This window comes from Schistocerca piceifrons, chromosome X, assembly GCF_021461385.2.
Source record: "Schistocerca piceifrons isolate TAMUIC-IGC-003096 chromosome X, iqSchPice1.1, whole genome shotgun sequence".
Classification (NCBI taxonomy): domain Eukaryota; kingdom Metazoa; phylum Arthropoda; class Insecta; order Orthoptera; family Acrididae; genus Schistocerca; species Schistocerca piceifrons.
Genome location: NC_060149.1, coordinates 848,797,309 through 848,808,970, shown reverse-complemented (window position 1 = coordinate 848,808,970; position 11,662 = coordinate 848,797,309). Strand labels below are relative to the sequence as shown.

General features: G+C 43.0%; 1 pseudogene; it reads right to left on the bottom strand.

The window, feature by feature from the left end:
* Positions 1-11,318: 11,318 nt before the first annotated feature.
* On the bottom strand, positions 11,319-11,436 carry LOC124723390 (annotated as a pseudogene).
* Between the last annotated feature and the right edge of the window lie 226 nt (positions 11,437-11,662).

The following is an 11,662-nucleotide window of genomic DNA, read 5'->3' as shown; positions in this document are numbered from 1 at the left end:
TGAAGCCAAAAAAAGATCTGTAAGGCCATGCAGCCCCTGAAGTTCGCTACCTCCTTTGTGTCTATTCTTAAACAGCCCGTTCATAAGATAGACGCTGCAACACAAACGGAGGTTGCTAGTGTTAGCAGTAATACCAGCGTTCGTCAATGGACATGTGCTGTTGCAGTTATTTCGAAGCATCTACCTCCTCCAGAACATCAGACAATGCTGTGGTTGCCAGCATTGCAGAGCTTCCTGTTCCTCCCTGGGTTATGATTCGTCCGCTGTCCAGCGCCTCCACCACCACCTCCACGGCTGTGGCTCCAAAACCTCCCCAGGCATAAAAATCGAAGTCTAAGTCAAATAATCAGCTGCCAGTGGAGATGGGAGGAGAGGATGATGCATTTCTCACTATGCAGGTCGACGTCAACAGTACATTTTCGCATTCGGTGGAGAAAGTTGGCGACTGAAACCTGTTGAGAAATTCTCGCTGACGATGTTGACATCTCTCATGGCTCGTCTACAGAGCCGCTGGATCTACATCTACATTAACTTGGCTATTCTGAAAATCACACTGATGTGCCTGGTAGAGGGTTCATCGGACCATCTTAACAATAATTCTCTTTTATTCCGGTCTTGGACAGTGCGCGGAAGAAACGAACACTTACATCTTTCGGTGCGAGCTCTGATTTACCTTCTTTTATTATGATGATACATTTCTCCCTATGTAGGTCGACGTCAACAGCACATTTTAACATTCGGAGGAGAAAGTTGGTGATTGAAACTTCTTCAGAAGTTCTCGCTGAACTATAAACGCCTTTGTTTAAATGATGTCTACCCCAAACCCTGTATCATGTCTGTGATAGTCTCTCCCCTATTTCTCGATAATAAAAAACGTGCTACTCTTCTTTGAGCTTTCTCGATGTACTATCTGGTAAGGATCCCACACAGCGCAGCAGTACTCCAAAAGAGGACAGATTAGCGTAGTGTAGGCAGTCTCTTTAGTCGAACTGTTGCATCTTCTAACTGCTCTGCCAATAAATCGCAGACTTTGGTTCGCCTTCCCAACAACATTTTCTACGTTTTCTTTCCAATCTAAGTTGTTCGTAATTGTAATTCCTAGGTATTTAGTTCAATTTACGGCCGTTAGATTTGATTGATTTATCGTGTAATTGATGTTTAAGTGATTCCTTTTAGCACTCATGTGGATGGCCTCACACTTTTTATTATACAGGACTAATTGCCAATTTTCGCACCGTACAGATCTCTTTTCTAAGCCGTTTCGTAATATTTTTTGATTTTCTGGTGTCTGCAGTCAACATAATACAGCTGCTTGTATTATGTAGATAAGGAACAGCAGAGGGCCTGTAACACTACCTTACGGAACGATAGCAATCTCTTCTGTTTCATTTGATGACTTTCCGTCAATTACTACCAACTGTGGCCTCTCTGATACGAAATCACGAATCCAGTCGCATAACTGAGACGCTATTACATAAGTACACAATCTGATTACAAGCCGCTTGTGAGGTACAATGTCAAAAGCTTTCTGGAAATCAAGAAATACGGCATCAGTCTGAAATCACCTGTCAATAGCACTCAGTACTTCGTGTAAGTAAAGATCTAGTTATATTTCACAACAACTATGTTTTCCAAACCCGTCTTGACTGTGTGTCACCAGAACGTTCTCTTCGAGGTAATTCATAACGTTCAAACACAATATATGTTCCAAAATCCTGGTTATGTTGGCCTGATGGACTCATCTGCCCCAACACCGAGGCTCCACCCGTTACGGACTCACCTCCATGGCTGAAGGATAGGGTGAAAGTACAACCTCCGTGATAGATGGCACCCATATTACAGTGGAATATTAATGGGTTCAGAACACATTTGGACGAACTAAAACTGTTAGAACAGGAATGGCCCTTGGCTTGCATTTGCAGGAAACAATTTTTAAAGCGTCTGATGCGTCTGTACTACGGGGCTAGACACTTTACCGAAAGGATAACCTGACTGCGGAAAGGACCAAGGGAGGAGTTTGTCGAGAACGCGCACCACTCCTTTTCTCCCCCCTTAGATACTGATCTGCAAGCAGCTGCAGTTGAACATTTTGTGTGTCAGGGGATCACTGTCTGTTCGCTATGCCGGGTTTTCCAGAAATAAGTACAGAATTTTTGAAGGATTGAAGAAGGGAGATTACTCGATAGTTATTTAAATCCGTTCTGTAACCGTTCTTGTACAGAGGTAGAATGAGGGCATATTTCCAGTCTTCAAATATTTCTATCTACCAGATCTCTGTCACGATCTGTTTGTGGGCTTTCAGTGACTTTGGTCCAAGATTCTTCAGCGGTTCTACGGTGTAACATCTTCTCCCAAAGCTCTGTTGTTTTTGTTAGGTTAGTGGTGCTAAGTGGGTGTAAGTAAAGTTTACCTTAGGAAATCTTGAAAGGGTTTTGGGGCAGTTGAGGAGATCCAAAAATATTCTGCCAGTTCCCGACAGTTTTCCTGATTGGTCAAGGCAAGCCTGATTTTTTGAAACACAAATTTTGAGAGGTATACCCTCGGCTTATCCCTGTAAAAGGTATATAGAAATCTCGCTTGCAGTAGTTGCTACAGTTTTATTCGACGAAGTCCAGTTGTTCCTTCATGTATTTCCTCTCGTTTTGTCTGATGGTTTTTGTCACTATTCTGATCACATGTAAAGTACACCAGCGGCAAGACACAATCAGTACCTTCACTGCGCGGTAACAATGTTGATGTCACTGATGACAGTACAACTAAAGCAGAGTTACTAAACATGGTTTTCAACTACTCCTTCACCCAGGAAGACGAAGTAAATATTCCAGAATTCAAATCTAGAATAACTACCAACATGAGTAACTTAGATATCCTCGGTGTAGCGAAGCAGCTTAAATTACTCAATAAAAATGGTTCAAATGGCTCTGAGCTCTATGGGACTTAACATCTGAGGTCATTAGTCCCATAGAACTTAGAACTACTTAAATCTAACTAATCTAAGGACAGCACACACATCCATGCCCGAGGCAGGAATCGAACCTGCGACCGTAGCAGTCGCGCGGTTCCGCACTCAATAAAGGCAAGGCCTCCGGTCGAGATTGTATACCTGCCAGGTTCCTTTCAGAGTATGCTGATGCAGTAGCTCCATACTTGGCAATTATATATAACCGCTTACTCTTCGAAGAATCCGTAGCTAAAGATTGGAAAGTTGCACAAGTCACACCAATATCCAAGAACGGAAATAGGAGTAATTCGCAGCATTACAGACCCAAATCATTAACGTCGATTGACAGTAGGATTTTGGAACATGCAGTTCGTTTGAACACTATGAATTACCTGGAAGAAAACTGTTTATTAACAAATAGTCTGCACGGATTCAGAAAATATCGTTCTTGTGCAACACTAATAGCTCTTTATTCTCGCGAAGTAATAAGTGCTATTGACACGGATGTCAAATTGATTCCATGCTTTTAGATTTCCAGAAGGATTTAGACACATTCTTCACAAGCGTCTTTCAATCAGATTGCGTGCCTGTGGAGTATCTCTTCAGTTGTGTGGTTGGATTCGTGATTTCCTCTCGGAAAGGTCACAGTTCGTAGTAACTGACGGAAAGTTAATCGAATTAAACAGAATTAATATCTGGCGTTCCACAAGGAAGTGTTATAGCCCTCTGTTGTTCTTGATCTGCAAAAGCGACATAGGAGACAATCTGAGCAGCCCTCTTAGATTGTTTGCAGATGATACAGTCATTTACCGTCTTGTAAAATCATCAGACGAGCGAAAAACCAATTGCAAAACCATCTAGACAAGACATCCGTATGGTGCGAAAAGTGACAGTTGACTCTAAACAATGGAAAGATTGAAGTCATTCACATGCGTACTAAAAGAAATCCGCTAAATTTCGGGTACACGATAAATCACACAAATCTAAAGGCTGTAAATTCAAATAATACTTAGGAATTACAATTACGAATAACTTCATTGGAACAATACATAGTGTTGTGCGTAAAGCAAACAAAAGACTGTGATTTATTGGTGGAACACTTAGAAAATGTAACAGGTCTACTAAACATATTGCTTACACTACGCTTGTTTGCTCTCTCCTACAGTGTTGCTGTGCTGTGTGGGATCTTCATCAGATGATACTGACGGAGAACATCGAAAACGTTCGAAGAAGCGTAGCTCGTTTTGTACTACAGCGAAATAGGGGAGAGAGTGCGACGGACATGATACATGAATTGGGATGACATTCATTGAAACAAAGGAGTTTTTCGTTGCGGCGGGATCTACTCTGGAAACTGGAATGACCAACATTCTCATACGACTTCGAAAATCTTCTGTTGGCGCCCACCTATACAGGGAGAAATGATAATCATAATAAAACACGAGAAATCTGAACTCGTACAGAAACATTAAGTGCTCATTTTTCCCATGTTCTGTTAGAGAGTGGAACGGTAGAGAAATAGCTTGAAAGTGGTTCGATGAGCCCTCTGCCAGGCACTTAATTGTGAATTGCAGAGTACTGATTTCGTAGAAGTGTTGTTAAACTTTTTATGTTTTCTTACCGTTACAGGTAAGGAAAGCTTCTTTGCGTTCTTCCGGCGTTTTTTTTTTTTTTCTTCATTTGAATTTCACCAGTGATGTTTGAAATTCTTTTTCAGTTGGACTAACTTTTTGTCCTTTTGTGTGAGGTTGGTGTGCTATTTCAGAGATTTTTGCATGATATTTTTTCCATTCTTCTTTGAGGTCGGTTTAACTGATTCTGTTTGTATCGAATTTTCTGGCGTGTTTTCTTCAGTGTATTACTTTTATTATTATATTAGTAGTAGTAGTAGTAGCAACAGTTATAGTATCGCTAGAATTAACATTACTGATTCTTAGACAGTACTGTTACATTGTCATTAGATATATTAAAAGCAATTTTACTTGTGTTAATATGATTTTATTATTATTTATCATATTAAAATTATTGTTATTTCTTAAGAAACTGTGGTGTAAGAATTACTATATATGTGAAACGCTGGTCCTATGAAAGTGAAAGCCTGAAGACCCTAATGTGATAATGTTAAATAAATGAAGAAATAAAAACAAAATAAATTTTCTCTTAATTTTGTTTCCATTACTGTGCAGTTTCGGATATGTATGCTTAAGTGCAACACACCACAGTGAGAAAACTTCGCTCATAGTCCAGATATTCGTCAATGCACACGTGTAATAGTACAACCGTAGGAGGTCGGCCAGGTAATCAGGCTTCCTAGTCAAAGATTTAACACCAGTTGTATCTTATGCAATAGTGGTGGCTATAGCCCTGATGAGTTTTCAGTCAGGTGACTGTGGATCATATTGCACCCAAAATACCGGCCAAATTACCGTATTTCTAGTCTGACAAGTAGACAGCCACCAAAGCATACAATAGTCTGCATACGCTTTTCTACCTACAAAGTGGTGACTTTGTCGATACATTCGTTACTTACGAAACTCTATTACTCTCCTTACTTTCTCGTATTTGTTTTACGCAACTGTTCTTAAGTACAGCGAGTTCGACTTATTAGCAGTAGAACTGTCTTATTTAACTCTACGATGGCCGAGGATTATTCTGTATCACTGAGTCATTCGGTTACGACAGTATCAAACGTACGTCTGTTAAATTTCCATTGTAGATGTTCATCGTTAAACGGCTTCAGGAGCTTTAGTTTACGTATGTCATTACTGTTTCGCAAAGAGGAAGTAACATAGCGGTATGACGGAAAGTCTAAACGAATCCTAGAAGCGAATCGCAGTAAAAATGAATTTGTTATCGAGTTACAAAGCGTGCAGTAATTGCAATAGTTTGTGATGAAAGCAACAGCCGCCTGGGGAGCTGTGATGTAGCTAGCCTTTGTCTAGCCGCCGTGTCAATAGCGCCGCATTTGCAGAGCAGATCGAACACGCGCCTACACTGACATGGCTTCCAGCAGCGAGTACGCTCCCTGCTCTCTCTCTCTCTACACACAACTCCTTTTCTGGCGCATTTACCACGAGAAATATATCATGATCATCAGAAGCATAAGCACAGTCTGTAGGAGCGAAGTAACTGGACGCTAGAAAATTCTATAAGGAAAGCGAAAATACTGCTCCCTAGAAACCGTCATAGGTCAAAACGTTTCGAGGCTTATTAAAACCGATACTCTTAGTAATCATTCATTACACAGCGTGTATCATAATTAAGAGCGAAAACTGATACAGGTGGAAGTATACCGTAATAGAAGCAAAAACATTCCGGTAAACATTGGTCCTCAAGTGAGCCATTTGTGGGTAAGGTCCTCAAGTGAGCCATTTGTGGGTAATAACTACTCTCTCCTACTGAGTTCAATATGAGAAGTCCGCCCCTGGTAGCTGAGTGGTCAGCGCGACAGAATGTCATAACTAACGGTCCGGGTTCGATTCCCGGCTGGGTCGGAGATTTTCTCCTCTCAGGGACTGTGGGTAGTGCTGTCCTTGTCATCATCATTTCATCCCCATCGAGACGCAACTCGCCGACGTGGCGTCAGCTCGAAAGACTTGCACCAGGCGAACGGTCTACTCGACGGCATTTCCATTTCCAATATGAAATGTTACGCTACTCATTAAAACTGTATTTGTAGTGTAAGCTTTTCCATTAAGTGCCCATCTAACCATCCGAGGTATGACGGATTATGAATTTAAAATAATATAAGGGCACTTAATTTCACTATTATACAATTATTTGTTTTTTGTTCACAAGAAAACGCGGCAATTCTCACATCCCTCGAAGTACAACAGTTCTGAACGATTAAGATTGACAGTTTTCAGATAAATTAGAAAAAATGATTTAATTTATTTACTGTTCGTGATTTTATTTTTATATATTTTTCATCGATGTTTCGTAATGAAGGGTTATTAAACCCGATCGAAAGAGGATAATTTAGCTCGCTGGCTTTACGATCGTATTTCGATGTATCTTCCAACAACAATGAAACAGTCATTCAATGTCCATTTTTACTTTATTTTCACATATTTTATCTGAATATAACCGAGCCTACTATTCGAAAGCGTTTTTATTCAATCCGTGAAGTGCAGACTTCAAACAGGTATTCGACTTGTGGAGAAAAATCGAGCAACCAGACCCTTTAAAAATTATGTGTTGTAAAACTATTAACAGGGTATTATCGGGATGATTCAAAACTAAAAGAGACTTGCTTACATATTAGAAACCCGTGCCGTCATGTAATAAACGTGTTGTCATGTGTACGCTGCAACGTTGGCAAGCCAGTTTGTAACAAAAAATGTACGAATGAAAAGGATGGCATGTGACATTCTGTTTAGGCTGTGGCCTACGTATTACATGAGTGATCATTTGCAAAACTTCTGAGTGTCAGTTATTGCTTCATCTCTTCTCTGTAAAAGAATTTCATTTTGTAAACCGTGAAAACTATTTGTTAAATGTGAATCTGTTATTAATAGTCTTTTGCTCTTTTCAATAGAAACACCTAGAAGTTCCTGTCGGCAGACTTGTGGATTTTGTCTTTCTTTAAAAAAGTTTCGGTATGTAAAGACATATTTCATGACCATTTGTCATACACAAAGGACACCACTGGTGTAAAACTAAACGCTTAAACAATATCAGTTGACATAATAAGATATTGAAATTAGCTCGTTTTAAATGAAATACGTATTTCTGTTTCGCTTCTATAACACAGAGCACTATGACGCTAGGATATTCAAATACAGACTTTGTGGAGTGCATTCAAGACGTATAATTTCATTTTCATGCTTATATAACCAATATTGGCAATTTTCAGTAGCATGATATTCGGTTAAATTCCGGTGCTCTTTAATGTATGTGATCATCTGATTGGTTTCATACGCTTCAATAGTTGTCTTTTGTATGTGTGTGCCCGCCAAAATCATCCATAGTTGGAAAAGTGCCTCTGCATTGTGATCTTTCTTTTCACTTCTCCATACGTAAATACGTTCTACCGTTATGAAAATAGCAGACGTAATTTATCGGACCACATCCCATGTTTATATCGGTCGACAGCCCGGGTATCGAGCAGCTTATTCCGCTGAAGCCTCATATTAGCATTCATCTAGTTTTTAGAGGTCTGGCAATGGCAGCTCTACCGTGAAAGTTCTGTTTATACTGTTTCCACCGCACTGTTCTGGTGTTCCCTGCATTCTCTTGTTGCAAAAGCTTATCAGATACCCTCCTGGCAACGATAGCATTACATTTAATGATTCCCTCGTGTGTAAATCACAAACTTTTGATTTCTTCCACTTTTGTGTTCAACAGGTGAAGTTTTTGAAGTTTTACATTAACATTATGAGTTGTCATAACACCACAGAGAATCAGACACAACTAGTACTTGCACTTGTTGTCACAGTTGCACGTATCAAATGAGTGCCTACAATTTTTCCTCGTTGAAAGTCTGTAATATGCCTCATGATGATGCATCAATCGAACGTCGCAAAGATCAAATATGCTACTCTGCGTAAACAGATCTCTAAACAGGCGGCTACGGCAGCGAACAGAATTAAGTCATGCCCTTGGTGCTATTCACAGCACAAACGCCAAGACTGCCCGTCCAGACAAGCACAATGTTACGCTTGTGGCAAGAAAGGTCGCGTACAGTCCGTATGTTTGCAACAGAACAAAGCGCATGTTATAACTGCAGTGCATTCAAAGCTTGCTTCAGGGATTAGCAAGACCAGCAAGCAAATATACTCCTGGAAATTGATATAAGAACACCGTGAATTCATTGTCCCAGGAAGGGGAAACTTTATTGACACATTCTTGGGGTCAGATACATCACATGATCACACTGACAGAACCACAGGCACATAGACACAGGCAACAGAGCATGCACAATGTCGGCACTAGTACAGTGTATATCCACCTTTCGCAGCAATGCAGGCTGCTATTCTCCCATGGAGACGATCGTAGAGATGCTGGATGTAGTCCTGTGGAACGGCTTGCCATGCCATTTCCACCTGGCGCCTCAGTTGGACCAGCGTTCGTGCTGGACGTGCAGACCGCGTGAGACGACGCTTCATCCAGTCCCAAACATGCTCAATGGGGGACACATCCGGAGATCTTGCTGGCCAGGGTAGTTGACTTACACCTTCTAGAGCACGTTGGGTGGCACGGGATACATGCGGACGTTCATTGTCCTGTTGGAACAGCAAGTTCCCTGGCCGGTCTAGGAATGGTAGAACGATGGGTTCGATGACGGTTTGGATGTACCGTGCACTATTCAGTGTCCCCTCGACGATCACCAGTGGTGTACGGCCAGTGTAGGAGATCGCTCCCCACACCATGATGCCGGGTGTTGGCCCTGTGTGCCTCGGTCGTATGCAGTCCTGATTGTGGCGCTCACCTGCACGGCGCCAAACACGCATACGACCATCATTGGCACCAAGGCAGAAGCGACTCTCATCGCTGAAGACGACACGTCTCCATTCGTCCCTCCATTCACGCCTGTCGCGACACCACTGGAGGCGGGCTGCACGATGTTGGGGCGTGAGCGGAAGACGACCTAACGGTGTGCGGGACCGTAGCCCAGCTTCATGGAGACGGTTGCGAATGGTCCTCGCCGATACCCCAGGAGCAACAGTGTCCCTAATTTGCTGGGAAGTGGCGGTGCGGTCCCCTACGGCACTGCGTAGGATCCTACGGTCTTGGCGTGCATCCGTGCGTCGCTGCGGTCCGGTCCCAGGTCGACGGGCACGTGCACCTTCCGCCGACCACTGGCGACAACATCGATGTACTGTGGAGACCTCACGCCCCACGTGTTGAGCAATTCGGCGGTACGTCCACCCGGCCTCCCGCATGCCCACTATACGCCCTCGCTCAAAGTCCGTCAACTGCATATAGGTTCACGTCCACGCTGTCGCGGCATGCTACCAGTGTTAAAGACTGCGATGGAGCTCCGTATGCCACGGCAAACTGGCTGACACTGACGGCGGCGGCGCACAAATGCTGCGCAGCTAGCACCATTCGACGGCCAACACCGCGGTTCCTGGTGTGTCCGCTGTGCCGTGCGTGTGATCATTGCTTGTACAGCCCTCTCGCAGTGTCCGGAGCAAGTATGGTGGGTCTGACACACCGGTGTCAATGTGTTCTTTTTTCCATTTCCAGGAGTGTAGTTTCTCCATTGCTATGCCAGTCTAACAAACTTTTTGTTCATTTGCATCTTAGTGGAAAACGCGTGAAATTCAGTTGGACACAGGTGCCTCTGTTACATTGCTGAGTCGTAACACATATGAACTGTTAGGCTCCCCACAGTTATCTAAAACTGGCACGCACCTGACGGCTTGTAACGGACAAGACATTCCCATTCTCGGAAAATGTACTTTGCCTGCCATGTATCGCTCCCATACACAAACTGTAGCTTTCTGTGCTACAACCACGCGATTGTGTCAACATATTTGGCCTTGATTCGTCAGATTAGTTTGGCTTTAAAATTCAGGACAATGTGTTGCCACCGTCTCCATTCAATGAAGAAGACAGTGTAGCTAGCTTGCTGAAAGAATTCCCTCAACTCTTTTCTGAAGGTTTATGCAAGGTTAACAATTTCGTTGCACATATTACTATGAAAGACAATGCTCACCCGAAATTTTACCGCTCCAGATCTGTTCCCATTGCATTACGGGACAAAGTGGCTACTTAACTTAAAGAATTGCAAAATAGCGGAGCTATTGTGCCCATAAAAGCTAGTCAGTGGGCAAGTCCACTGGTTTTGCTACCCAAACCGGCAGGTCGCATTCGCCACCGTGTTGACTTTACAGTCAACCCACAAATGATGATTGATACTTATCCATTGCCAAGTCCAAAGGATCTCAGGGACAGATTAGGCGCTGGTCGCTACTTTTCAAAAATTGATTTGCGCGACGCATATCTTCAAATACCACTAGATGAAGAATCTCAAACTGTGCGTGTTGTGAAGACTCATTTGGGCTTGTTAAATATTTGCGTTTGGCTTTTGGGAGTGCTTCCGCACCCGCCATTTTCTAACGATATTTTGAATAGCTGACTGCTCAAGTACCAAACTGTTCAAATTATTTGAACGATATTGTCGTAGCAGGTCGTACACCTGAAGAATACATTGCAAATTTGAGTGCTTTGTTTGGTGTGTTATCTGGTAGCACTCCGTCTTCAGACCATCCGACCGCCGTGTCATCCTCGGCGGAGGATGCGGATAGGAGGGGCGTAGGGTCAGCACACCGCTCTCCCGGTCGTAAGATGATATTCTTGACCGAAGCCGCTACTATTCGGTCGAGTAGCTCCTCAATTGTCATCACGAGGCTGACTGCACCCCGAAAAATGGTAACAGCGCATAGCGGCCTGGATGGTCACCCATCCAAGTGCCGACCACGCCCGACAGTGCTTAACTTCGGTGATCTCACGGGAACCGGTGTACCCACTGCGGCAAGGCCGTTGCCTCGTGTGTTATCTGGTGCAGGACTAAAGTGTAGACTGGACAAGTGTGATTTTTCTTAAACCGGAGTTGCAGTATCTTGGTCGTGTCACAAACAGTCAAGGTGTACATCCTCTTCAGTCAGATTTGTTAGCCATACGTGACTTGCCAGTTCCTCGAAATGTCACAGAATTGCAGTTCGTCTTAGGGAAAATGAACTATTATACTCATTCCGAATGCTGCACAAATCT